Here is a 26,205-nt window from a genome sequence, read left to right as displayed (position 1 = left end):
ATTATAGAAAGGTAGGCTCTGATACCAATTGATGAATACTAAAAGGGGGGGGCGAATTAGTATACCGAAAAACACTGCACTTAAACACTTAAACAATCTAAAGATAAACCGGAAAAATAGTTTAACAGATAGACTGGTTATCACACATGCAAAAAAAAATGCAAATAAAGCATTCACCCACAAAATAAATACAACCATAACACAAGATATTTGACATGGAAACCCAAATGGGAAAAACCACGGTGAGATGGAACTCACAAGTCACTATCTGTAGAATAGAAACTAGACCGGTTAAGGTCTTACAATGTTCTTCACTAGAATAGATCTTGTTAGGAATCTCAATCTCTGTTAGGAGATAAGTTCGATTAAAGACTACCTTGCTAGAGGATTTTAGATTCACAGAGGTGAACCACCTTGTTAGAGGATTTTACAAAAGGCTTTTGGGCCTGCCCGGTTAAGGGCTACAGACTTGTCAAAGATCTCAGTAATCAACAAGTGTTTAATCTATCTAATAGCATAGACTACTTGGTTAGATCCTTGATACCTCATTCTTAATGCACTCCTGCATTACTTTAGTCTTCTACACATTCATATTCTTTCCAACTCCTCAACCACCTTAAACCCTAGCAACAACATAAACCCTTTCGACAACAACCTAAATACCCTAGACATGACATCCTTTTAAAGGAATCTGATTTTAGGTCGGTCCAATAGGATTACATTTCAATTTCCTAGGTTCAATGAATCTAGACATACTCAGTAACATGACACAAAAAGCACCGCCAGTGTGTCGGCACCGTCAGACAATCGGTGGATTGGTAACTCATCACAAAATGCTAGTTGGTAACTCATCATAGAGTATTATCGGTTCATACAAAATACTGGTTGCCGGTTTATCAAAAATGAAGATTGGTAAGAATGTGTTATGCCGCTTTTCTCCCTTGTGCTGCTTGAGATCTACGAACTGCTTGGGGTTGACATGCCACTTCAGACCAGGAAACACATTCTGCAAAACATCAATAGTCTAAAAGACTATAGTACAACATATCTACAACATACCAGTTGGAACAAATACTGGTTGTGCTCTAACTCATACATATAAAGAGGATCTTAATGCAAGTGTGTGTCCATAAATGACAATCACACCATGAACATCAAAAATGCCAACAAAAACAACATCTTATCACTTCACATGGATTCAACCATGTCATCACCATATTACAAACATAATGTAATACACCGTTGAACTTAAAATCATTACTGGTTATGAGATTTGAATACCGATTCTTAAACCCTACTAAAATCCTACAGAAAATATATTAGTCAATCAAAAAAATGACTTCTAACAACCAAAACATGATGCGGTTTCGATCATAATATTATTAAAATTTTACCAATACATATTCCAAACTTCAACACCAAATTCCACATCAATCTCAAGATCCAATTATTTAAGCATAACACAGTTTCACATTTACCGATTAAAGTCCTATTTTCTAGTTAACTATCAAATTCATTCCATATCTTTCTGGTCAATCATAGATGACTTAGATAACATGATAGAACAAGATAACCATAGTTTTCATCAATGGCAACACAAACTGATCATCAAATCATCAAACAACATCTCAACTATATTATCACCCACAGTTCTTATACCAGTTCATCCATATCATCAACAATTATATCAATATGCCAATGCACACCAATGGGACATTATATTAAAGGAGTCAAGTGAATAAAACATGCTAATCAACAAAATATCTAAAAGTATCTCATTTTCCTCTATCTCCAAGGATGCTTCAGATTCAAGGTGGCTCTTAGCATGGAAGAGCACTTGATCTATAGGATGACAACCTAAGAATGAGATATATGTGAATCTAAACATCTAAATGTATGCAACTATGATCTTACTAATGTTCTTATGGATATGAAACTAGATATGTTACCAAAGTGAGAATATTAGTGTCAGATTAACCTAGCATGAGGATGATATGAAGATGATCTATTACTAACACGATATGCTATGATATACTAAACATGAATTATTTTAAAATTATAATGATACTAAATGATCTAATTTCTTTTATCAAAAAGAGGCTAAAATGATTGATGAAATAAGACTCTAACTTAGATGCATGAAGACTTAAATATCTTTGATATGAAGAAATGAGCTCTATTTATAGAAGAAGTGGTCAAATGGATGGCCAAGATTGAATTGTCTTGACAAGGGCTAGGATTGAAAGTTATCAATCCTTTTGAGGTATTAAACCATGAGATTCCTTGAGAGGAGACGGAATAATAATTGAATGCTTGATAATACTTAATCGTTAACCCGATGTGGGTAACCTTGATGGATAAAGCTTTTATCCTAGGATGCAGGCTATTATCCATTGGTTCAACTCTTGTGCAAAGTTGAAAGATGGTCAAAGGGACAAACCATGATGGGTTGATGTGTTGAAGGTATGATGTCTTGTAAGAGCCTTGAAAGATCTTCAAAGACTTTGGAGGTTTAGCTTGTGTGAAGGGAGAAACTTCAAGGCTTTTACAATAACCTTTAATGGTTTAGAAGACTTTAGAGGTTAATCTGGAAGAGCTTTACAAATTTGGGGAACTCAACAAGTTAACTTGTTGAAAAGGATAAAGTCTAAAATGCATTTAGAAGACTTTCTTTCAAATTTGGAGAAGTGACTTCACCAAATTTAGGGATGTGACATGATTAGAATAAATAATGCTAGTTAAGTGTCATTTGAAACGTTCTAGAATAATGCTTAGGATGCAAGTGGGAAATGTATGAGAATTTAAGTAGGAGGAAATAGGATTTTTTTTTTTATTTGAACTAAAATGGATGGAACTTGCATTTGTAGAGAAACACAAGTGGGAGGGGGATTTATAAATAAATATTGATTAATTTTTATGCAAGAAGATGAATTTAATTAAATCTAGATTTAATTTACTCAAATAAATAGAATTTATTAAATTAATAGAAGAAAGCGGAATTAATCAAATGTTTCCCTTTAATTAATGGTTGGTCTAGACGAAAAAGGATATATTAAATGAACCTTAGTTTAATTAAAAGGTGGATAAAAGATAATTAAACAAATAAAATTCATTTAATTAAGTGTGCAGATTTAGGTGCCTACATTTTTCCTCTCTTTGAAGTGAGGTGTTACCACATGTTGATTTAAAGAAAAATCGCTTGAAATATCGTCAAATTTTTTTATTTTGATATCATTGCCAAAATTTTTGATATGAGGCCCCATATATGAATACTGATACTTGTACAAAGTCGATATTATGATAATGCCCCATTGGGAGATTGTTCAGGCATTAAGGGCGTGGATGATCTCTCGAAAGAAGAAGAATGTTATATGAAAGATAGATGAGTGGATAGATTGTAGATTGATCGATTGATCAAATGAATTGGATTGATAAGATTGATTGGATTGATTGGATTAAGATCAAGTCTGATTTCAGGAAGGATACATCTTGTATAACACAAAGATGATAAAAATATCTAATTTCAGGAAAGATATATCTTGTATAAGAAGAAGATAGATGATCAAAACGTCTAGTTTCCAGAAGTACACATCCTATATAAGAAATGATAGATGATAGTTGGATGAATGATGAAGATATTAAAGTGAAGAATAATTCCATGATGAATTGATAGATATGCATGTGATGGATTTAATGATGAATGCGACTACATGATGATGCAACTAAATGATGATGATGATGATGATGATGATGATGATGACGATGATGATGATGATGATGATGATGATGATGATGATGATGATGATGATGATGATGATGATGATGATGATGATGATGATGATGATGATGATGATGATGATGATGATGATGATGATGATGATGATGATGATGATGATGATGATGATGATATGCAATTAAATGTAATGATTAAATGATATTCAACTAAATTTGCTTTATTTAAATGATATGCACCTAAATGCAATGGTTAAATGATATGAAACTAAATTCAATTGTATTCATCCTATCGATCAAATTTGTTGTGGTCCTTTTATCATCACCAAGCCTTTAAAATGTTGAAAGTTTGTACAAGCATCATGGTATAATTGAACCATGATGACCTGAGTGTAACTTACATGGATTTTTGATATTGCAAGATGACATAAGACTAGAGGTACAATTGAACCAGGATTACCTGAGTGTTGCTTACATAAAACATACAAGAGTTAACCTTTGTCCTATGCAAATCAGTCATGTCCTTAGTAATATGTTGCTTGATCACGTCTTAAGACAAATTTGCATAATAAGAAGGCTTCACTCATAAATAGTAGACAAAGAAAATATCATATTCCATCCTGCTTATCTACTTTCAAGATGTCTTTCAGTCTCTTAGGATATATGATAACAAATATCAAACCACCATAGGTGAACATGCAGTTTATCCTATGTAACTTGTCGAATAAATTTCTTGCAAATGGATCTTTGTTCGTTGCAAAAATCATTTTTGTGGTTCAATTTTTGGTGTTGATGTTTACCATTGATGGTTATGATCTTCATTTTTGTTTAGATGCCCATTTTTTTTAGTTCTTTGCTTGTTTAAACCCACAAGACAAGATGCCCCTAGTGAAGTCATGATTTGGCCTCTCGCTTTGGACACTACTTTTGGTAAATGGATATGTACACTGATCACCAAGCCATGGTAAGATGTTATTGCGATGGTCAAGGTGGATAAAATGCTTCTTATTATTGATATGTATAATGATAGAGAAAAGAGGATGCATGATATTAATAGATGGAAGAGTTTATCTATCAAAAATAGCGATCCTATTTCCAAGTTTTCACCACTTGCTTTTATTGCACTTCTTGATTTTTATGATTTTTTTTTAATTTTAAATTTTTTAATTTTTCCCTTATCTGTGCATTGGATAGCTCATGTATAGAACTTTTTGAGGTGAACGTTGTTGATAGATTTTTCCAGCAAGTCCCCTTCTAATGTAGACAACTAATATGCCCCTAATCCATAGGTTGATATGATGACAAAAGGACCTATCCATTGGTTCAAACTTTCCCTTCTTTTCTCTATCTTGTTGATTGCAGGGGTTTTCCTTGAGTACCAAATTATCGATTTGAAATGCTCTTAGATTTACTTTGTGATTGTAGCTCCAACACATGCATTTTTGATATGCTTTGAGGTGATCAAAAGCACATTGTCGGTGCTCATCCAATAAATCTGACTCTTGCAGTCTGTTTACCAAATATTCCTCATTCGGAATGAGTCCCTTCATTGATACTCTGAGTGATGTAATATCAACCTCAATAGGTATAATATCCTCTAATCCATACACAAGCATGTATGGTGTTTCTCCTATAGGTGTGGAAAAACTAGTTTTGTAGGCCCATAATGCTAGGTTCAGTTGGACATGCCAATCACGACCAACTTCGTTAACTATTTTCTTGAGGATTTTCATGATGGTTTTGTTTGAGGCCTTTGATTTTCCATTCCCTTGTGGATAGCAAGGTATGGAGAAATGATGTTGGATATGGAATAGTTCACACAGTTCTTGCACATCTTTATTTTTGAAGGGTCTTCCATTATCAGTGATAATGGAACTAGGAATACCATATCGACAAATGAGATAATTTAGGATGAAAGAGGATATTTGTTTACCGATAACAATAGTCAATGGGATAGCTTCTATCCACTTTGTAAAATACTCAGTGGCTATGATAATAAAATTATGTTCATTTGATGAGGAAGGATGAATATTTCCCACTAGGTTGAGTCCCCATTAATAAAATGGCTATGATGTAGTGAATGGTTGCAGCTTTTGTGCTAGTGCATGTATAAGATTGCTATGAATTTGGAATTTTGGACATTTTCTAGAAAACTAGTATGATTCCTTTTCCATAGTCGGCCAATAATATCCCATCCTTAGAAGTTTCTTAGCGAGAATAGGACCACTTGAATGTGTTCCACAAATACCTCCATGAAGTTCTTGTAAGGCAGTTTCAGATTCATTACGATCAAGACACCGAAGAAGAGTACCGTTGAGACCTTAGCAATAAAGCATGTCAGTAGTTAGGGTATAGTAGGTTGCTTGACGAATAAAGTTGAGTTTTTGATTTTGGGACAGATCTAATAAAAGGATATTTTCTTTTAGGTAGGCATAGTTCTTTCCATAGAGGGGTGAGTCAAAACTAACTATGTGGCATATGAGTTAGGGTTCAAAATTATCGTAGATAGGGAAAAACAATTGTTTAACCAAGAAATCACAATGAATTTGTTTATCTATTATTTGAAGGAGTGAGGCAATGGTTGCCATGACATCTACAACTTTGTTGTTCAACCTTAGAATTTACTCAAATTTGATGTCCACAAAGTACTTCTTGAAGTCATCTACCATGAATCTGTAGGGCATCAACTTGTCATCCTTTGTTTAATAGTCATTGTTAACCTGATTAATGACTAATTTGGAGTGTCCAAAGACTTTCAACTTTGTGATCTTCCACTCTAGGGCCATTTTGATGCTTCTTACTTGAGCTTCATACCGAGCTATATTATATGTGAAAGGAAATATCAATCTGTAAGATCTTGGAGTAGTGTGTCCTTTTGGAGTGACGAATAGGACACCAACACTTGATCCATGTTGTCTGTATGATTCATCAAAGTATAAGATCCATGGTTTTGTTGATACTGTGAGAATATTTGTGTCTATAAATTCAACATGGATTGGATGGTTGTCTTGTAATGGTGCTTTTGCTAGCTAATCTATGATAGTTTGACCTTTGACAAGCTTTCTTTCTATGTACTAGATATCAAATTAACTTAGAATCATCACCCATTTAGCAAGCCTTCCTATGAGAGTGGCTTTGCTCAGTAGATAATTTAGTAGGTCAATTTTTACAACTAGCTTTATGTTGTGAGCTATCATAGAGTGTCGAAACATTTAAGAAGGGAAAACAATAGCTAAACAAGTTTTTTTAATCAATGTGTAGTTGAGCTCGTAACCATTCAATGTACCGCTAATGTAGTATATTTCTCTTTCCTTGCCCATTGAATCCTCTTGTGATAACAATGCTCCTAGTGATTCCTTTGTAGCTGATATGTAGAGAATGAGAGGTTTGCCTGCTATTAGTGGTACCAAGATAGGTGGATTCATCAAATATTGCTTGAGTTAGTCGAATGATTCTGCACATCAATCTTCCCATCTAAAAGAGACATTCTTGTGGAGTAGATGAGTGAAAGGAAGGCACTTCTTAGCTAGTTGAGAAATGAATCTTCTTATGAATTGTAGTCATCCCTATAGAGATCTTAATTGACTAATATTTATAGGAGGTGGCATCTCCATGATTGCTTGTACCTGTGTGGCTTATGCCTTGATTCTTTTTCTTGAGACTATGTATCCCAAGAGTTTGTTGAATGTTACACCGAAGACACACTTTTCAAGGTTTAGTCGCACATTGAATTGTTCTAGCCTTTGAAAGTTTTTGTATAGAACCTCCAAGTGTCCTTCTCTTGTGAATGATTTGGCCAATAGGTCATCTACATAATATTCCATTAATATTTGCATCATGGCATAAAATAATGTGGTCATTGCTCATTGACAGGTCTCTCACACATTCTTCAAGATGAATGGCATGACATTCTAGTAGTAAGTACTCCATGGATGATGAATACTAAGAGGGGGGGGGGGGTGAATTAGTATACTGAAAAATACTGAACTTAAACACTTAAACATTTTAGCAGTAAACTGGTATAACAGTTTTACTAAAAAACTGGTTAACACAAATGCAAACCAAACAACAAATAAGGCATTCAGCCATAGAAGCACAATCACCATAACACAAGAGATTTTGACGTGGAAATCCAAATGGGAAAAACCACGGTGAGATGAAACTCACAAGTAACTATCTGCCGAATAGTAACTAGACCGGTTAAGGTCATACAATTTTCTTTACCAGAATAGATCCTATTAGGAATCTCAATCTCTGTTAGGAGATAAGTCCGATTAAAGACTACCTTGTGAGAGGATTTACAAAGTCTTTTCTAGGCCTACCCGGTTAAGGGTTTTAGACTTGTCGAAGATGTGAGTAATCAACTAGTGAGTGATCTAAATACTAGTACAGTATGCTTGGTTAGATCCTTGATAGCTCATTGTTAATGCATTTTAGCATTACTTCAGTCTTCAAAATCTCCACACTCTACTTCTTCACACAGACCTAATCTTCTTCTGTGATCGCACATGCAAAAACCTCATCAACCACACAAAACTCTAACAACTCTTATAACCATTGAATCCCTAGACATGATGTCCTTATAAAGGAATCTGATTTCATGTCGGCCCAATAGGATTACATTACAAGTTCCTAGGTTCAGTGCATCTGGACACATTTGGTAACACGACACAGAATCACTGCCAAAGTGTCGGTGCATGATAACTCATCACAAAAATAATACCAATTGGTAACTCATCACAGAGTAATACCAGTTCATACATTTACCTATTACCAGTTCACATATTTTACCGATTACTGGTTCACACATTTTACCAATTATCGGTTTGCCAAAATGAAGACTGGGAAAAATGATAACAACTGCTTTGTTTCTTTGTACTGCTTTGGGATCCTCGAACCACTTGAGGTCTTCATACCGCTTGGGTCTTCATACCACTTGAGATTGGTAAACACTTTCTGCAAAACATGAATAGTCTAAAGACTATAATACATAATACCAGTTGGAACAAATATCGGTTGAGCATAACTCATACATATAAAAAGTGATCTCAAAGCAAGTGTGTGTCCATCAATGAAAATCAGAACAACATCATCAAAAATGCCAACAATTTCCCCCTCTGGCATTGATGGTAACACTTAGGAAATTTTTTGATATCTAAGTGTTTTACAACAAAAAATATGCCATAATCAAAATTACTCTCCCTAAGCATATACACTACCCCTTTTGCAGAAAATACAATGTATACTACTCCCTTACAGAGATAAACATGAAAGTATGTATACATAACATGTATCAAAAATTTTAAATACAAAATACTACTCCCCCTTTGCCAACAATGACAAAGTATTGCAGAATAATCCCTATTTCTTATTATCATTAATATAATAAGTGTTTATGACAATAGTGAGTGAACCTTTTAAAAAAATTGATTTAAAATCCTACATAAATGTCTTTATGGATAAGGACCATGACTCAAGCAATGAGGTAGCAACCTCACTTTCCATTTGAATTTGGGATACCTATTCCTCCATGGCGTCCAAGGTACTCATCTCTTGAGTGACCGTTAAGGCATCCAGATTGAGATAGAACTTCTGAAGTATTTACAGGCATTATAGTAGAACCAGGTGAAGTTCCTGTAAATCTCTGATCCGGTTGGTGATCTCCAACTCTATTCTGGCAGTCTGGAGTTGAAACCGGTGAATGGTTTGCCCAAATGTGGTGAAGGAATCATAGGGTGTCTTGAAGGTGCTTATATATGCCTACAAATCAAATTGCAGTTTATCTTTCTGAGCAAGCACATCATCACAAAATAGATGGGGTTGGCTTATCTTACTAAGCAATAATTTCCCCTCATCCATAGCATCTCTTATGTCTTTCTGCGCTTTCTAAAGTTACTAATTGGAGCTCATTTAATTTCTTCACTATGGTAGTGTTTAGTGCCTTTTGATGCTTCTTTTGTGCATTGGCTTCAACAACATCTTCCAAGCATTGCACCTAGTCCTCTACAACTATGCATAAAAGTTTCAGTTGGGCCAGAGAGGAATCGGTACTAGGGAGGCTAGTACAAGGTATCAAACTGGTAAGAGTTTCTACTGTAATTTGAATAACATCTTGTTCCTTCTTCCTCCTTAGTGCTTCCAGTCGCTCTTGGGCAAGCTTAATGCTTTGCAGCAACTCCGTTTCATTTTCAGATTGGAGGTTAATGGGATTTGTAATGTCAGCCGGTTTGGCTTGACTACCGGTTTCCTTAGGGGTCTCCACTTGTGTGCTCTTTGCTGCTTCCTCCTTCTCTTTCGCTCTTTGCTTTTCCTCTTCAACCTTCTCTTGCTCCTCTTCTTTTTTCTTTCTCTTTTCTTCTTCCTTCTTTCTATCTTCTTCTTTCTGCTTGTCTTCTTCTTTCTTCTTCTCCTCTTCCTGTTTCCTCTTCTCCTCTTCCTTTTTATTCTTCTCCTCTTCCTCTTTCTTCTTCTCCTCTTCCTTTTTCTTCTTCTCCTCTTCCTTTTTATTCTTCTCCTCTTCTAATTTCTTCTTCTCCTCTTCCTTTTTCTTCTTCTCCTCTTCCTCTTTATTATTTTTCTCTTTCTCCACTTCCACTTTATCAACCGTATCTTTGTCTTGTTTTTCTTTATCCACTCTCTCTTTGTCAGCCTTGTCCTTTGCTGCATCCTGAGTGACATTTTCACCATCCAAGGCATCAATGTCAATAGGGTCCATTTGTTCAGTGACCGGTTCTTCTTCACTATCATACACTTCATCCAGTTTTTGAGTTTCGGGTTCTTGTTCAACCTTCTTGTTGTCCTTTGACACTTGGTTCAATATTAGAGTGGCTTTAGCATGAGAGTGGGTATCTTTTACCACTTTAGGGACTTTTCCTTCCAATAACAAGAGTCTTCTTCTTCTCATGAAGAAGAGGCCTTTGTACTTTTCCATAGCTTCAAAAAGTTCTGAATTTGACACATCAGGAAAATATTGTGCAAATATTTCTTCTCTTATTTCCTGTTCCTTTTCTATGGCAATGCACCATTTGTTATCTAAAGAATTATATAAAGAATTAGGTGCCTTAGATCTAATTTTTTATGGCAACCGGTCATTAATACATAAATATTGAATGACTTCCTGTTCAACTTCCTCCTTTTCATTATCATTAAAATCATCAAAACATTCTTTCAAATCACTAAGCAATTTTCTTCTAATGTTCTTGATAGTCCTTTTACAATATGTCAATGGTTTATAAGAGGAAATGTCTATATTTACCAGTGTTGATGATGTCGTTCATTGTTGGTTGTCTTTGTCTTCTTCCTCATTTGCCTAGTCTTTTTAGGCTGTACCTCAAGTTTTGTATCCTCTGAGTCTGGTGAGGTGTTCTTAGTTTTTTGCTTCCTTTTGAAGACCTTGGCAGGTGTAGCTTCCAGTTTCTTCTTTGTCGGTGACCGCTTGGTCACTTTAGGACTTGCTAAAGTAACTGGTGCCAATACCAATGGCACTGCCTTTCCCTTCTTTACTGAAGGTTCTTCAACCGGTGTTACCCTCTCCAAATAGGTGTTAGTTCCCTTCTTCTTAGGATCAAGAGGTGAGGGAAGTAGGGTAGAGGCATACCCATCTAGCATGTCATACATTACCTCATATCCCATGGGCTCCACTTCTTCTTTTCTAGGCTCAACCACCTCCATTATGCACTCATCTACTATGATGATAAAGTCGATGTCCTCTTCATACTTTTTGACAATGTCACTAGATATTCTCACCCTCTGGCTCATCTTGCGTCTGAACTCATCAAAGTATTTTTTTCGGACTTCAGGATAATTGGTTCCTACTACTTGTAGACTCTCTCTAATTTGCTTGGTAACCAGTTGGTCAGCAGACCATTGTATATCATCTACTCCTCAAAAATAGCCTTGAAAGTAGAAAAACAATCCTACTAGCAGCTGTCCAAATTTAAATCTCAAGGCATTGTCCTATTTAATTGACTTTAGGTTCACCAGAAGTTGCCTTTGCATACAGGTGCATAAATTGAATGAGGCATCTTCCATGATCATCCTATAGGTGGCATTTACTGCTTTAGCTTAGTCATAGTTAATTCTGCTAGCATAGAATATTCGATAACCTATCACCATGTAGACATATTTGACTAGATCATCCTTGATGGTATTGATGGTCATTCCCCATTGGTCACTCATAGAACCAGTGAGCTTGGTCATTTCCATCTTGATGACTTTCCTTAGGGCTAGCACATCTCCAATGTTACAGAAACTAGTGACGACATGAATAGCTTTCGGTGTGATGTCATGTGTGCACTCAAGATACATTTTGTCACCGTGCACTCTTCTTAGAATGATTAAAATGTGATCTTCTGTGACTCTTCAAGAAAATACACTGCATTTTGCAGCTTCTTCTTTTCCAAGATGCTATATTCTGGTTTGATCTTCTTGTCCTTCCCGCAGAATAAACTTAACTGAGAATGTATCACTAGAGATCCTAGGTCTTCTATTTTGCAATCAATATAATTTGAAATACCATCCTCAACTATAACACCAGCAAGTATCTGGGATAGGGCATTGTATTTCGCCTTTCATTGGATGAAATCTACTGAATCATCAGGTGCACTAGGACTAGAGTGTGATGCAGAAGCCATGACAAATGGATAAAGAAGAATTTCGATAAATACCTTCAAAAATCTACAATTTAGGGTTTGCAACTTCAACTTCACCACACACTACTTTGGTTTCTAGATTAACGCTTTGTGTTCTTCACCTAACTGATTGATATTATCTCTAGATTCTTCTTTCAAAGTTTTGAAATCTTTCTGAATCACAAGACAAATCGCCTTTTGTCGCTCTGCACTTGAAATTTCCTTTGCTCGCAAATTGATAAGTGAAAATGACTTGAAAATCCTTTTTAAGTGAATTCTTCACCTACCATAATAAATGCTCCACTATTAGGGCGTAAACCCTAATTTGCCTTTTACCATGTCTAGTCTTCTGTGAATTGATAGGTATCACATACCGGTTAAGGTCTTTTACTGGTGTAAACCAGAGGTTTGAAACATTTCACCGATTTGATCCCCCTAAGCTTTTCTGAAGCTTAGTTTGCCAGTTCAGTGACTTCCACACTAGGTGCATAAACCAGTTCTTCTTGTGACACTTCTTTAGGTTTCTTCTTCCATGTTGTCTTCATATCTATTGTAATGGTTTCAACATCAATCTTTCCTTCTTGAGTGACCGATATATCATGTGATAAGTTCTTTCTCATTCTGCAAGTTCTGGTAGGGTGTCCCAATTTTTTGTAATGATAGAAAACCATTCCAGGTGTTTTCCATGGTCCATTTTTCATTCTACCATTCTTCCTCCTGCATGTTGTAGTAGTGTGACCACTACCATGACAAATCAAACAAGTTTCTCTCCAACCAGTTGCCGCTTGATAGCCACAACCACCTGACTGATGGTCATAGGCATTATACTGGTTTGGATTCCAGTTCAGAGAGGGTTCAGGAAAAACTCCTTGAATCCTTTGAGGATATCTTCCAGTGCTGTGTATAATAGACCTGCAATCAAATGCTCTATGCCCAAACTTGTTGCATGCATAATAGTTACCATTGAATCTATTGGATCTAGGCTTATTGTTTAGAAAGTAGGGAAAATTATTGTAAGCCTTACTTATACATACATGGTAGTGTGTCCTTCCTTAAGACAATTAAAGAAAATAGGTTTGAACTTTTTCTTACCTTTATCCTTTGGTGTTGGTTGCTTCTTTGATGCTCCATCTTTTGTTCTAGAGGTCTCACCTTCCTCATAACTAGAAAAACCAAGACTAGTGGTATTCTTAACTAATTTTGCTGATTCAAGCTTTTGTTCTAGCTTAACAGTGCTCTTATTGAATTTGGCAAGTATTTCCTTTGACTCAGTGAGTTCTTTGGAAATAGCAGCATTGGATTTCTTCAGGGTTGCATTCTCAGAAATAGCCATGTTTAGTTCACCTTTCATTTCTTATTTTTCCACTTTACTCTCTTGGAGATGAGCGGTAAGTGCACTGATTTCTTGCTTCAGCTTGGAGATCTCATGATCTTTGTCTTTTACTAGATCTTCAACTATCCTCCTGTTCTCAAGTTCTTGACACATTTTGATAGTCATTCCTTCTAGTTCCCTTCTTAGGTTAGCATTAGATTCATTCAGTTTTTCAACTTCTTCAAATAGGGCTTCCATGTCTACTTCATCTGAAGAACTATTTTCAGTAAGATCCATCAGTTTCTCAGCATGCTCTCTTCTCTTTGCTAGAGAGGCTTTATATTTGACTTTGAGTTCATCAAAGGCTTTCTCAGTCTAAGTGAGATGACGAGTAAGTTCCCTCACAGTGTATTCCCCCATATCTCCTTCCAAGTCATTAAACTTATAGAAAGGTTGTCTCTGATACCAATTGATGAATACTAAGAGAGGGGGGTGAATTAGTATACCAAAAAAAACTGAACTTAAATAGTGTTGGTAAACAGATTTGTTGCTTTAAGAAACTTTCTTGAAAAACTCTGTTTTGCCCTATAATTAGCAACAAAGCGTTTACAACAGTTGAAGAATCACAAAGAAATGGCAATTCTTCTTTGCATTTGAGAGGGGCAGCTCCCTCGTATAATGGGGGTATTTGGATTTTTCAAAAATTTAAAGAACGAACAATAAAGAAAGATTGAACGCCATATAAGGCATGAATCTAGATTAAAATAAATTCTATATAATCAAGTTTGAGATACCACAACTTGAAATAAACTTCTTCACATTCAATGTTAAAGGAAACGCATTAGGTAATCATCAATTAAACATAAGAACATTGATAATAACCCATGAGAATAAGTTGAACACACATCCAAATTGATCTCTATTGCTTAATTGCTTGAATAACACTATCCAAGTCTCTTATACAAAGTTTGTGAAAAAGTGGGATCCCCCCTTTACATTGAATAATAATGAGGTATATATAGGTGAAGTGGTAACCACCTGAGGTAACTACCCTAACCACCTTTATAACTACTTGAAATAACTTCCTCAACTTTGGGAGAAATAACTACTTAGAATAACTACCCAAAATGAGAACTTAGGATAACTACCTCATATGAAAAGAGCCAAGATTATCTTTCATTACAATACAGAAATAGAGATGAGAGAAAGGAAACTCGATCATGAGAGTTATTTACAAAGAAAGACAAAAACATGATGCGAGTAACACAACAAAAATGAAGACTATACAAGATGCAACTCTGCACTTATTCTAAGCTAACTCCTTGCGCTGTTGATGAGGTTGTTGCTTCTGTAGGCACATTAGGTTGTCCAGGTCCTTTGTCTTTGAAGATTCTAAAAAGTCGAATGGCCGAAGTGATGGATTTTCCTTTGGGAATTAGGATGTTAGCTATCCTCATTTTCCATGTCTTCAAGTTTCTATGAATGCCACTTAGTTCTGCCACCATGCTGAGTGTCTAAGGCATAGAAGTTCTCAAGGAATAGTAAATATCAATCAACCTTTCGATGGTATTTTCACTGAAATTTGTCCTATTAAAAAGCTGTTGATCTACCATGTTCTGGAAGCTGTTCTATAACACCTGCAAATCTTCCATCAATGTCACATCTGGGAGAAGAGTAGTGAGTTTTCCTTGGAGTTTGGTACACACTTGATCACATAAAAGCATGTGCTTTTCTAATTCTGATGAAACTTGATCTATGATCACTAGTTTCTAGTTAATGCTTTCTATCCATATTTCTAGATAATCTTTTTCATTACTAGGTAGGATTTTCTCAGTTGCAAGGGTGTCCATCCCAATTTCTATCATTTGTTTGAAATCATTCACAATTTCCTTCCAAGCTGTTTCCTCTTTCTTGAAATTCTTCAAGTCTTGCTCAATAGTATTTTTCTTTATTAAAGCCTCATCATGGATAGATTTTGCTTGGACTAGGAAATCACATGCAAGAGTTTTGACCTTTTCTACCCAACCTTCAATTACCTTTCCATAGGCTTGGTACTTTTGAAGATTATCCATAACATTCCTTTCAATTACTCCTTCTGGTGTAAATATAATTGGTTGGTGATCTACACTTAGTGGCATAGTGGAGGTATCAACTACGGATCTCAAGTAAGAAGACAAAGTGTGCACTTGTTGTTTCAATTGATCCTTGGATTGCTTATCCTTTTCACTTCTCTCCACCATTTTGGCTGCCATCACATTAAAGTTTTGAATATCAGACTCATGAGAAGAAGGTCCCATATCAATCTTTGTCACAACAAAGTCCGCAGAGGTGGCCTCATTTGTATCCTTCTCAGATATGGGTCGAGCAATCTCTAAGCACATATTCCTTGAATTTGGATCAGTCTTTATTCTTGAGGATACTTTGAGTTTCTTCGGTTTTTCAGCTCTTTCAAACAGATCAGATATGCTACTAAATTTAGGTACCATTAGCTTTTCTACCTTCCTCTTCTTCAATAGACTTTGTTCTAACCATGGGAATGAAGAATTCTCTGTGGACTCTTGGATGCTTTCTTGTCTTGCTACCAATGTTGTAGTCACCTCTCTGATTTCTTCAAATTGATCGCTTGGATTTCTTGGAAATGATGAATCCATGACTAAAGTATTTCATTGTGCTTCTTGTCGTAGGGATTCAATAGGAACTGAGGGAGATATGGAATGCATTCCATCATCAAATCTTGTGTCATCTATAATTTCCACTAGAACTTGATCCTTTACTTGACTTGCAATAGAATTTTCTTCTATGTCTTTTGCTCTAGATTTCTTCCTCTTTTGTCAGGGTTCATCACCACATGTGTTTTGAAGATTGTTCCTCCTTGGAGGGTCTTCATCTCCATCACTTCCTTGAGTATTCTGGTAAGAAGGAGTATCCCTAGCTGGAGTATGAGAAGAATGTAGTGATGTAGAGCTCTCAAGCTAACTTCCTTTCCTTCTTGGAGTTTCCTTTGTTGGTCTAGTAGCAGTCATTTAGGTAATCTTCTTCTTAATCCAGGCTTCAGAATTCTTGATTACAAAACTTGTTCTTTCTCTGACATCTCTCATTTCTGGATCTACCCAATTCAAATTGGGAAGTGGCTAGGACTGGACTTTCTCAAAATAGATAGGATCAACAAATCAGATCCATCATCTTCAATGCCTTCTATGGTCCAATCCATCTTGAAATCATTCATTTTCTTCGAAGTCAACCTTGTCCAATCTCTTTTTCTAACCTCGAACTCATCTTCGCAATCCTCCCAAAAGTCTTCAAGATTAGGAAAATGAAAATAGCTAGGGCCTAACTTTAAGTTGTTCTTGACATAATCCTTATTATCAAAAGGAAACCTCATCTAATATGGATACAAGTTGACCTTGGATAAAGTTTTTTCTGTCTCATCTACTCTTGGACTTGACTCACATCTATAGTGCCCAAGACAAATGGGAAAGGCTACCCCTTTATTCTTTCTATCTCTGCATTTCTTTTGAACTGAAACCAATTGCCGACAAAGCTCAACTAAAATGAGCTTATCATCAACATATCTAGGTAGCTTGTGTGAATAACCTTCAAATCCTCCTACTCGAAGATAGGTAAATCTCGGAAACTGGATGAAGAAACTTCCATATTTCTTTATCAATTTAGCAGCTTCCTTTGATATTCTGGTGGCAATGTCTCCTTGTAATAACCTTACTGCCCACATTGTGAAAGCATCATTCACCCGCCTAAAATACACAAAGCTTTCCTCAGGTTGTAATTGCTTGTAATAATGGTAAACTTGAGTTTCTTGATTCAGGACACCATTAGTACTCAACCCTGGCCATGACCTCAAATTAGCAATAGCATATATCAAGTAAGAGGTCATATGGAAGCGTTGACTTGTTTTGAAGTGCACTAACTGATCATGTATGCAGTTGCTGATGAAATGGCCCTAGTCAATGAATTGCTTACCGACAGAGATGACTGTTATGAAGAGGTACATCCACATTTTGAACTCAGTGGAATCAGGACTCCCTGTCACTCTATGGAGTAAAATAATCAAGTAGCAAATTTCTTTGATGAAAAGAGAACGATGGAGTGTTTTTTGAAGCTGAGACTATCCTCCTCGTGGTGCAAGCATCCATTCTTTAGCCAGATTGTTGAGGCATTTTCTTCTATTATCGCTAAAGTATTTATAAGCTTTTTGCTTATCGATGTGAGTGAACTTTTCCTTATATGGAAAATGAAGAATAATAGCTATTGAAATTCCATCTAGTTTGGCCATTAAGGATCTGTCTACAGCTCTTATCTCTCTTGCATCGGGATTATATCTTTTTGAGCATTCTAGCACCAAATCTATACATTGAATTGAGATGGGAAAACATGCTGCTTCAATCAAGCCACTTCCTGCCACTCTACAAGACAATTTTGATCTGTCACCTTCCATGAAGAACTTTTTGATCTCCTGCAAATTTATGTGCCCAATCTTGGTATCATGAACCTCTGGAATCATGGTGGTGATCATCGGGGCATACTCATACTCGTGAGCCTTGTATTTCATGATATCTGACACAACTCCTTCTTCAATTTGTATTTGAAAAGGATGCTTATAACATATTTAAAGCTCCTTGAGATAGCTAGTATAGGTTTTGAAGTAAACCGACCGAGTCTTCTTCAATGCATGAATGATATCGATTTGAACTAAAACTCGCACAAGTTGCTCTTTATTTACAAGGAAGTCTTTAAAACTCTGTTATAATACATTACTCTGCGAGTGCAGAATGTAATCATGTATTTACCCATTCTTTATGTTTGGATGTACATTTACAGACTTGAAAGTTTCTTAAGACTTCTTTAACTAATTCATTTTGTGTTTTGACCACATTTATTTGAGAAAGTGTCTTTGCCTTTGCTACTGATGGTTCTGCTAGACTCTACATCCGAGTCCACTACTACTGTAAACTGCTTCTATCAAAACCTCTGTCTATGCCACTAGTGCTAAATAAGGAATTGTATCTTTTCAACTAAGCTTAGATCTGGACTCACTTCTTAAACTCATGCTTAGACTGTTGGAAAACATTTATCAAGCATTTTCTGTGCATCATGTTTGCAACCATGGATTGCATCATGTTTGGCACTTCTCAAATGTCTCGGCCAGGTAGGTAGCAGATTCAGTCACACCAATTCAACCCAGACACCCATGATTTTCTCATTGTTGGTTGCTCAATGTAGAAGAGAACCCTTATTCGATATGGTAGCTTCCCAACTATATGTGGGCCAAGTTAAAACCACTGATTAAAGCATTAGTCTTACCTAGGCATTCATACCGAGATCTTCCTACGTTTCGATGGGCACCATCACAACTATATTCACTATTCAAAACTGCAGGAAACTCTATAGTGCGGGCATTTTGCATGAACTATTATCCCGCCCCGAAAAATGAATGACCAAGGGAGTTAAATCAGTCATCTCATTACATCTCATTTCTATGAGAATGCCTATCACAATAGATAATGAGAAGCAGATGGAGGTTCATTGATGCTTACGCAGTTGTTTTGGCTGCAAATAATATGTAAATAGTCACGCACAACATACATTCTCCAGTCTTGCATATCATCGATAACTTGCAGAATACACCTCGAAATGCAATATTTCATCTTTAAAATTTGCAAGTGCGAGTAGAGTTAGGGGGCACGATAGCATGCATCTTTATCGGCATGCAAAGCAAACGGTGAAGGTTGTTATAAAACTGATTTTTTTATCTTTCACAAGCCATGTGGTGTATTCAATCCGCCAGGTGGACGTTCAAGGAGAAGGCGATATCTTTCAAAACACTTTCATATCGCCGCTGAAAACTAAGAAGTTGAAGTGTATCGGCATCTTGCTCATGTTGGCTAATTCACCGAAAGCATGAAACCATTGCATGACTTTGAGTTTTCTCATATTGTGCGTAAGAACGTATTGGTAACTTGATGATTTTTACCAACTTGATGATAATTTCTCATTCACAACTTGAAGTTGGTGTTCATTGGTCCCTTTAACCATTTTACCATGTTGCCGCTAACACTTGGTCAACCACCAGCTTAGACCGTTGATGATCATGTTTTACTTTAAACTCTTTGAAAATGCCAATAACAATCCTAGACAATTCATTTATTGGCGATTCGAGGGATCATTTAACTTGAAGTTTAGAAGTCAACATGTTATTTTGAATCATATCCTTTACTTTGAAAATGTTCATAGGATTACAAATACAAATAAAGAGTTTCTCGATTTTCTCAAAAACATGATTTGTGACCCTTCACCATCATAATGTGAAGTACGATTATAACTTTTAAAGCTTGGGCGAACTTTGGGAATTCACATATAGTCCTTTTTTTTTACGAATACATCCAAATATATAACGAACCATTCACACTAAAATGACCTGTTATTAAATGGAAACGAAGAAGAATTATAGTTGTCAAATTTACAATTAGGATCAACAAATAGTTAAATAGTTTAGCAGTAAACCAGTATAATAGTTCTACTAACAAACTGGTTAACACAAATGCAAACCAAACAACAAATAAGGCATTCACCCACAGAAGCACAATCACCCTAACAAAAGAGATTTTGACATGGAAACCCAAATAGGAAAAACCATGGTGAGATGAAACTCACAAGTAACTATCTACAGAATAGTAACCAGACTGGTTATGGTCAAACCGGTTAAGGTCATACAATGTTCTTTACCAGAATAGATCTTGTTTGGAATCTCAATCTCTATTAGGAGATAAATCTGATTAAAGACTACCTTGTGAGAGGATTTCAGATCCACAGTTGTGAACCACCTTGTTAGAGGATTTACAAAGGCTTTGCCAGGCCTACCTAGTTAAGGGTTTTAGACTTGTCGATGATGTGAATAATCAACCAGTGAGTGATTTAAATACTAGCATAGTATGCTTGGTTAGATCCTTGATAGCTCATTGTTAATGCATTCCAGCATTACTTCAGTCTTCAAAATATCCACACTTTGTTTCTTCACACAGACCTAATCTTCTTCTTTGATCGTACATGCAAAAATCTCATCAACCACACAAAACCCTAACAACTCTTACAACCATTGAAACCCTAGACATGATGTCCTTATAAAGGAATCTAATTTCATGTTGGTCCAATAGGATTACATTGCAAGTTCCTAGGTTCAGTGCATCTGGACACATTTGGTAACACGACACAGAATCACCACCAAAGTGTCAGTGGATGATAACTCATCACAAAAATAATACTGGTTGGTAACTCATCACAGAGTAATACCGATTCATATATTTACCTATTACCAGTTCACACATTTTACCAATTATCGGTTTGCCAAAATGAACACTGGTAAAAATGATAACAACCACTTTGTTTCTTCATACCACTTTGGGATCCTCGAACCGCTTGAGGTCTTCATACCGCTTGGGTCTTCATACCACTTGGGTCTTCATACCGCTTGAGATCGGTAAACACTTTCTGCAAAACACTGATAGTCTAAATACTATAATACATAATACCGGTTGAGCATAACTCATACATACAAAAAGTGATCTCAAAGCAAGTGTGTGTCCATCAATGACAATCACAACAACATCATCAAAAATGCCAACAATGGACATTCAAATGTTATTTAATCTTGGTCCTCTGGTTCTATTTTATTTAATTATAGCTTGAGAAACCATCCATAAGTGATAACATAGCATGTCTTGTTGTTAGATCTATAATTATGTCAATGCTGGGTAAAGGAAAGTCATCCTTCGAACAAGCCTTTTTTAGATCTTTGAAATCTATACAAATTATGATGCTCTTATTTGGTTTTGATATAGGTACAATTTTAGAGATCCATTCCATATAATCTATGGGTCAGATGAATCCTACATCAAGTAGCTTCTTCAGTTCTATTTTAACCAATATTGTAACATGTGGGTTCATTTTTCTTAGTATCTATTTGACAGGATTAACTCTTGGAGCTATCAATAAATGATGCATGATCAAATCTGGATCTACCCCTGGCATATCTACATAGGACAAAGAAAAATTGATTTTGTTTTCTTTGAAGAAATTGGTGAAAATAGGTTGTTCTTGTTATGTTAATGACTTTACCAGGTGTATGGTCTTTGTTGCTTCTTTAGTGCCAGTATTGATTGATTGATTTGTGTGAGGCCTCACCTCGACTCAGTCTGACATTTCAGTGGATTTTATATTTAGACTATTATGGATACTTTATTTTGATGCATTTTGACACTTAGATCTTACATGTTGCTTTAAAGGTGTATATTGCAGTTTAATCTTCCTATTGTAAAATTAGAAGTTTAAATCTAATTGAGATTTTTCCTAATGGAATGGGAGTCTTTTTCCCATTCTGCTTTACTCTCCTCTTTGGTTTTTAGAAACTTGTGAGAACTCAGAGAATGAGCTCCTTAAGCAAGAATTGGAAAAATTGAGGGTAATCACCCACTCTCCATTTTTGGAGACAAGAGAATTTTTGAAAAGAAAAGAATAGTTTGGAATAGAAAATTTGACTAAGGGTAGAAGAAGAAGATCCGTGGATTGGGTAGCTCTTCCTCAAAAATTATACTACCATTGGGCAGATTAAGGTTGGTTTCATTATCCTTTAAAATGTTTACTTTCTTGTATGTGTTTGAGAGTATGATTTGTGTAAGAAATCTGTGTTCTTGAATGTCTTTTTTTTGAATTTCATTTGGTATTTTTCATTATGCTTTGTTATGTTTTGGGAGTTTTCTCAAGACCTCTTACTCTTGGGAGAGAGGAGGATCTTGTGGGTGGTAGCAATGACAACCCTCGAGTGAAAGACTCTCATTTGAGAGCGATCACAAGGGATTTTTGTGTGACCCTTGCTGCATGGCCTATTTGTGCAATGGGGGTCATAAGGAGGGATATAAGGCTAGAATGCCTTTGGGGGGCATAAGGAATAAGGGGTTGAAATTCTTGATGTATTTATTGTGCCATGAGGTGGCTTCTAGTTTTCCATACTTGCAGTTCTCCTCAGGGTATTGGTCCACTACCACCCTTAAAAAGGTCATCACCAAAGTGTGGTGCTGTGAAGCCAAGTTGGGAGTGTGTCTGAATATCTGTGTGTGTATTTATGCCTTCTATGTGTTTGCATGTTTGTTACCCATCTAGGGCTTGGTTCTCCGAGCTCGGGGGTGGCTACCAGTTAGCCTAGGATGGGAGGTGAGCACTCTGTGGTCATATTTGTGATTTATTATGCAGGAATGTCAGGAGAAAAGAATAGTAAAAGAGAAAAGTTGTAGCAGATTATTGTTGAAGAAATTTAAATTTATTTGCAGTTATTAGTTTTGATAGGAGAAATACGCCCTCATTCGTTGAAATGAGAGGCAAGTTGTAAATTTGAAATATAGACATGAGAGCTGGGATTGTAGTTGAAAAAAGAAACATCCTGTAAATTTTGCAAAATATCTTAGAGTTGTAAAAAGCTTGTTTTATTTCTAATCCTGTTTTTAAAAAAAAGCTACTTTTGATTTGCATGCAATAGTCATTTTAATATGAAAATCAGTTGTATTTGATTCAGTATTTTCTCTTATCTGTGAAATTGCCTACATTCTACTTGCAGAAAAATAAGAGAAGTATTTATTGTTAGCATTTAAATGAGTGTATGCATGTTTCTTTTTATAATTATTTACCTCAGACTTTAGAAAAATCATATTTATGACTTTGATAATAAACAGTGTAAAAAAAAAAATCAGAGTGTTAAAAATATATAAATTCCATCTAAATCCTATATTCACAAAGCAAATGGACCAAAAAAAAACACTATACATTTCTGTCATAGAAAATATAAATAAACTTCTATCAATGTTTACCAAGCTATAGAAATAGGAGTCAAAGCACAGAGATAGTTGTTTTATTTAAATCTGTCATTATTTTAATGCAAGAAATAAATCTATAGCTATTTACTTTGTTGTTTTCTTTTTATAATTATTTACCTCAGACTTTAGCAAAATCATATTTATGCCTTTGATAATAAACAGTAAAAAAATAAAAATCAGAGTGTTAAAAATATATAAATTCCATCTAAAAATCCTATATTCACAAAGCAAATGAACCAAAAAAAAAACATTATACATTTCTATCATAGAGAATATAAATAAACTTCTATCAATGTTTATAAGTATACATAATAACAAATGTATATATAAAAATATATGTATATATATATATATATATATATTTATATATATAATATATATATATAAACATATATATATATATATATATATATAATATATATATATTTAAAAAAAAAATTTAACAAATTTTTTTTTTATCAAATTTGAATTAAGCAGAGGGTTCGGTCGGGGGCCGAGCTCACTGTGCAATGCACAGTGGTCGGTGGTCGATCTCACTGTGCATGGCGTAGTGGCCGACGGCCGAGTCCACTGTGTATTGAACAGTGGCCGGCGGCCGAGCTCACTGTGCACTGCATAGTGGCCGGCGGCCGTGCTCACTTTATAATACACAGTGGCCAGCGGCCGAGCCCACTGTGCCCTGCACAGTGGAGACTTCGGCGGTGCCGACTCGCACCTCTCGCCTCCTCCCTGCATTCGCTCATCCCGTTCACCGCCCATGGCCGCCCTGCATAATATTGGGTCAAAAAAAAAAAAAATTTAAAAAGGGAGAAAACCCTAGCTCGGTTAGAGCTAGGGTAGAGGAGGAAAATAAACAAATTTAAGGGGTTTTTTAAAAAAAAAGTGTCAAAGAAGTAATTTTATATTATGATTTAAATTAGGGTTAACATGAAAATTATTTTTAAAGTTGTGGAAAATTTATATTTAAAATTAGTTAGGGTTTCAATTTAGATAGACGGGGGAGTTTTAATTCCAATTAATTATTTTTAGAATTAACTATTTGTGAAGCCTTGATTAAATAGAAAGGGAAATTAATTCCTTGAAAACTAAATTTGACTTTGGAAAGATAATTTTCCTCATCGAATTATGTTATTAAGAAACTAGTTTGACACTTTAATCCATTAAATTAATTAATGATTGAAAATGTCTTTTAGACAATATGGATTCATTGGAGATCAATTTTTATCTACGTCTACCATTTAAATGAGTTTAATAAATTAAACTAACGACTATATTTGACGAGAAAATAAAATTTAAAACATTTAGTTTTTCGCAAATAAAGTTTAATTAAATTTCAATACTTAGTTAGTATCAGAGTTAGTTCGATTATTATTATGGCCAACATGTTAACATATGTCGTGATAGCGAACTTTGTTAATTAACTAGTTGTTTTAAAAAAAAAATCATTTTGTTTTTGCCCTAAATTTTGGGCATGACATTTTGGTATCAAAGCAAGGTTTCCACACTAGGAACCTTACTCCACTTACATTTCGCCTTAGATTATTTAAATTATTTTGTTAAATTGATTTTAACAGACTTTCAAATTTAAATGAATTAATATTATTCTAAAAGAAATTAATTAATTATTTGACCTTATTTTCCTCTTAGGATGCCTCCGACGATGCGACAAGCTCGCAAGTGCGGACGGGGTCCTAGACGTGTGCACATAGCACGTGAAGAGGTAGTGAGGGAGGCATCGGTTCTAGAGGAGAACCCTGGAGCACCTCCCAAATAGCCAAATGAACCTAACCGAGACCTCTTAGCAGCAATACAGAATCTTATTGGCATAGTTCAGGAAAGGATTCCAGCAGAGAACCCTCTGGTTAGAAGTCATGACTCTGGGAGTCATAGATCTGTTGATAGAGAATGAAGCAGAAGCCCAGCTCCGATGCCTGTAGAGAGTCAGGGTGGTAATGAGCCAGAGTCTGTGCATATGCCAGGACCACCTCTAGCAGTGGAACCAGTTTATTTTGAGAGAGCTCGTTGAGATCCAGGGGATCTCATCAGGGAGGTCATGCGCCTCCAGCCACAATCCTTTGGAGGTTCTACGGATGGGGTAGAGGTCGAGGCATGGCTCCTGAGTCTTGAGAGGTGCTTTGTGTTGTGTTCTTACGAGAGCAACTTGAAAGCACGTGTCACAGTTCATCTACTAAGAGGGACGACCTCCACTTGGTGGAGACAGGAAGAGTACAAATGCAGATTAGATCCTGATACTCTCACTTGGGAGATATTCATAGAGAGATTTCGTGAGAGGTACCTATCAGAACACTTCAGGCAGCATCGTATAGATGAGTTTCATGGTCTCCAACAAAAAAGCTTGTCAGTAACCCAGTATGAGAGTAAATTCTTTGAGCTATTGCCTTATGTATATTATCTAAAGGATGAGAAACTTCTTGTAAACCGCTTCATCAGAGGGTTAAATGCCGGTATAGTCGGGCCTGTTAGGATGTCCGCTCCAAAGAGCCTTCGGGTTGCTGTGGAGAAGGCACTGATTGCCGAGGAAATTTAGGTCAGACCTTAGGACAATAGGGATCGGTTTTAGAACCGAAATCCCGCACCTCAAACTTATGGATTCCAGAAACCACATTGGAAAGGAAACAACCAAAATTCTTAG

The sequence above is a fragment of the Cryptomeria japonica genome, chromosome 5 (genome assembly GCF_030272615.1).
Source record: "Cryptomeria japonica chromosome 5, Sugi_1.0, whole genome shotgun sequence".
Taxonomy (NCBI): Eukaryota; Viridiplantae; Streptophyta; class Pinopsida; order Cupressales; family Cupressaceae; genus Cryptomeria; species Cryptomeria japonica.
Note: the sequence above shows the minus strand (reverse complement) of the source record.